This window comes from Zonotrichia leucophrys, chromosome 2 (genome assembly GCF_028769735.1).
Source record: "Zonotrichia leucophrys gambelii isolate GWCS_2022_RI chromosome 2, RI_Zleu_2.0, whole genome shotgun sequence".
Taxonomy (NCBI): domain Eukaryota; kingdom Metazoa; phylum Chordata; class Aves; order Passeriformes; family Passerellidae; genus Zonotrichia; species Zonotrichia leucophrys.
Window position 1 is genome coordinate 26,106,096 of NC_088171.1, and position 4,450 is coordinate 26,110,545.

Here is a 4,450-nt window from a genome sequence, read left to right on the forward strand (position 1 = left end):
GGCTTGCACTGAGATGAAAGCTCTCCTGTGGTCTGAAACCCTATTAAAAGACAGCTATGGCAACCTGGGCAAGACTGTTTGGGCAGAAGAAAGAAGAAAATGAGGCATCTTTTATGAGAAGATACAAATTTCAGACACTTAAGTGTTGAGTGATTGAAAAACAATGAGAACAATGCTGCTATAAATTCAGCAAACTTTACCACATAAAAATGACCAACAGGGTCCTAGACTATTAATTCCTTATAACAGCATAAATAGGTGAACAGGTGGTGTGGGATTTAAAAAGAAAGGGTTGAGATGAGATTCCATTTATTACCATTTCCTCCACATAAACCCAGGAGCTCATGAAACTCTGCATGATCAGTGACAAAGACCCTTCCTGGCAAATCAGTGGCGGCTCTGGCTGCCAGTCCTACACTCAGAGCACGGAGCCTCCACCAGTGGGTGCTTGGTAGGGGTATGGAAGGGACCTCTGCCCCCCCAGCTGCTCCCTGCCATTGGATAAGGAGTTGTCGGTATCCTGTAGCCTCCTGCCCTCCTCTGTGTTTATCCTGATCTCAGATCTGACTGTAGCTCAAGAAGTTACATTCCTGCAGACACTCTTGAGTTCAGGAACTGAAGATTTTCTGAAAACTAATCATTTCTGTACACAGACATTGTGGCTAACGCCACAGGGCGTGCCCAGGTGGGGACATGCAAGAGCTTGCACAACACAGTGTCCTTGGAAAACCAGCAACTATTTCCAACATTTCAAAGCAAGCAAAACCAGAACACCCTCCTGAAGGAGGAGTATCTACCCATGGGAAGATTTCTCCACACAGGACATCCAACTGGGAGCTTGCCATCACTTTCTAAAACAGGTATGTTGACATAGAGAGGCACAGCCCAGGCCCTGGTGCTGCTCTGCATACCAGGCACTGGCGAAACACAGCACTCAGGCATGGGGAGTAGGCACAAGTGCTCATCCTGATGCAACCTGTACCTCCCTAGGAACACTGGATCCTTTGCCTCTGAGGTGGTCACAGCCTGGATTCAATCTCTCCTACCCTCTTCAGTGCAGTGGCTGTTCAGGTGTTTGTCTCTTCTGCATTTGCACATCTCTCTTGCTGTCACTACAATTATATTTTTCATTTTTCAAACTCATTAAAACAATAGTTGACTTACCCCATCCCCTCCCAAACAAATCAATATATTTGTTTTCAAGATTTTTCCAGAGGTAGATTATAGAGGTTCAGCTTCTTTCATGAACATTGGGCAGTTTCTCCAATCACTTGAAGCTTCAGTAAGAGCAATCAGTGGTGAGGATTAATGGTGCTCACTACAGAGCTGATGCTGAAGTGCCTCAAACGATCACTGTTTCTTGTCACTCATAGCTATAGAAGACACCAGCTTGCACCATGGAGGTATCCACACAGGAAGGCAAAACCACTTCTCCACAGCCATTTTCCCACTCAAAGTAGGACCCTGTGTCTACCTGCTGGCAGCACTAGTGGCATGTCTCTGAGGGACAGCTGTGGCTGTAGGGATGCTCCTCCCAGCCAGACTCTCCTCACAGCTGACACCTCTGGGCACAGAGTCTCTGCTCTGACCGCTCACAGCTGCTCTTCAGGCATGTGGCACCTTCACTATACTAAGATGTTTTTGTTCTGTGTCAGCTTTGTGCCATGTTGGCAGTATGCACAATAGTCTTACTGTGGACAATCTCTCTTGAGTTAGCTCCATGGTTCTTCCTTGACTCCTTCTCTTGCCTCAAAATCTTTGTGGCAATTGCAAAGCTGAGCACAGCACGACACTCTTCCACCTATTGGATTCAGCAAAACTAAGGAGAAAACTGCCTGAGTGCTCTTGCTGCTAATATGACTTCATGCGGGAAAAATCACTTTTGTGTTCCCAGTTCACAGAACTGAAGCCCACAATATGGTTCCACCAGGATGGACTCCAACCACTGGGCTCCAGCTCCTTGGAAATATTGAATATTTGCTCCTTGGAAGTATTGAATATACCTTGCTCAGTTTTGAAACTTTATAAGGAATTTGAGTTGTTAGTTAACTAGTTAAGACCTTGAATTTAGATCTCTGTCTCTGCAGCCTTCTGAAGGAGGAGGGAAAGGAAACCCACAGCCCCCACACACAGAATGACCCAGCAGTCCAGTGAGGTCTGGGGAACAGCTCCAAATGCAGCACAAACTGCCCTGTGGTGATTCCTTGGGTCCACGGCTGCAAGATCAGTTTTGGCCTATGTTCTGAGTCTCCAGGTTCTGATCCCACATCAGTGGGAAATTGACAAACACCCTGGGACACCAAGGAAGCAAAACCAGGATGAGACAAAGACCTGGGAGGCAAACTGCCTGATTTAGTGCCTTCTGTCATGGAAGAGTTAGAGATGTCACAACTCATGAACTCATGGCACACACCATTAACACACCGCAAAACTCACTGCAGTGGTGAGCAGAAGGAAAACAGGGAAACTATGGGGAGGAAAGACTGAAACATTCAGTCCTTATTCCCTTTAACATATTTGTATTTCCATCCTGCCATTCCTGCATTGCATCTCTACCATCTCTCTCTCAGCCATCACAAAGCATCAAGAAGAATCTTGATTACCAGTTCCATAGTGGGCAGACCACTAAATCTGAGAGTGGTTCAGTTCAGAACCTGCTGCAAAAACATACAACACAGATTTGTCTAAATTGAGCCTCCAGTTTCTCAGCCTTGCTCTACCCTTATAGTGAAGTAAAAAACCCATCTCCTTACGGGACAATTTTCTTCTTACAGGAGCTTGAGAGCTGCCATTAAATCACCATTCAACTGTCTCCTAGATGAAACAAACCAAGTTGCCTATTCCCATACCTTTCAGGTGTGCTGTTCTTCAGGTTAGAAAGAGAGCTCATTTCAAGTCAGCCTTTTCAACTCAGATGCAACCTGGATCCAGTTTGATTTGTCCACATAGCAGAACCAGTATCCCTTGCTTCCTCCTAATCTCTTCACTCAGGAGACTCCTCTTTACTTCCTTCTGCCTGGCCCAAACATTTATTTGTGGTCTTTTCCCATGGCCATCTCAAGCCACTCCATTCTCTCCTGCAGAGTATCCTGGGCCTTGTTTCAGTCTCATTCAGTTTCAGGGCAGGAAGGCCACGCTTGATGCTGTGCTTGTAAAAGCATCACGTATGCCTGTTCTGACAAAAGGCTACTGGAAAGGGTGTGCTTTCTCAATAAACAACACAATCTGCAAGCCCTGGATATCTGTATAACATCAAAGTTATTTTTAAAAAGAACAGCAATTGCTAAATATTCCACAGGAACCGCAAAAATAAAGAAGCCTATTTTAAAATGTCATATATCTATATATTCTTTTTAAGATGAGTCATGCAGTTTCTGCAGGTCCATCAAGTTCCAATCAAATCTCTACTCATTGGTTTTATCACTCTTGATTACTTTTTGAACTGCTACAATTCCTCTAAGGCTGGCTTACCCCATGCCAGACCCTCTTTGTGGTACAGACAGCAAGCACTAACAAAGGGAGCAGACAGGCTCTAATGAGGCAAACTTCAGCCTAGAAATGCCCAGAAATGACATCCTGGGAGGGATGTACAGTACCATGGTAATCTTACTCATGCTCACAGGCAGCAAAACACCATTGTGTTTTTCTCTTTCTTTTAATGGACATTGATCACAGAATAGCAGACATTTTAGTGAAATTTCTTAGCAGCTAATACTTCATCTATGAAATATCATGTCAGAGGCTGGGAGAAGATCACATTCCTAGGCTGAAGTTGAGGCTCCCACTGGGCAACACTCATTTGCTGCCACCTCTGCACAGCCCATTTCTAGTCTGAGGTGCCAGGGATCAGCTGCAGCTGGAACCTGGCTCTGAAAAGCCACATCTGGTTACAGCACTGAGCACTCAGGAGCTGGGCCCTGCAGATGAGACCTAGAGAACTAAGGTCATACCTGTTGGATAAAGTCTGTTTTGCACAGCACCCTCTGGAATTTTAATATGCCCCAGGAAAAGAAAAAAAAGAGAGCATAATCAAACCTAAAAAGCCACTGAAGCAATAGTCTTGAAATGATACATTGGAGGTCTTGCCATTTCACAAGTATAATTTGGAGTGAATTGCCCTTTACAGTGATTCAACCTGCGATGTGCTCACATACCCTCTCAGTCGCTGCTTTCTGTTCAGGAGGGATTTTTACCCTTTCCCATTTTAACCTTCACAGTGAAAACAGGTGGTTTTTTTATCTTGCTGCCATGGTTTCCTCTTTCCCTCATGTTCTTCTGGGATCCTCCTCCATGGCTAACTGCCAGCCAAAAAGAAAATGTGCTTGGGTCTCAGCTCTGCCAGCTCACACTCACCTGCACAGTGGGCACAACAGGCAGCTTGGGAAGGGCGAAGGAAAACTAATATCTTGAATACTTGAGAGTATTCAAGATAAAGATTGATCAAACTCTT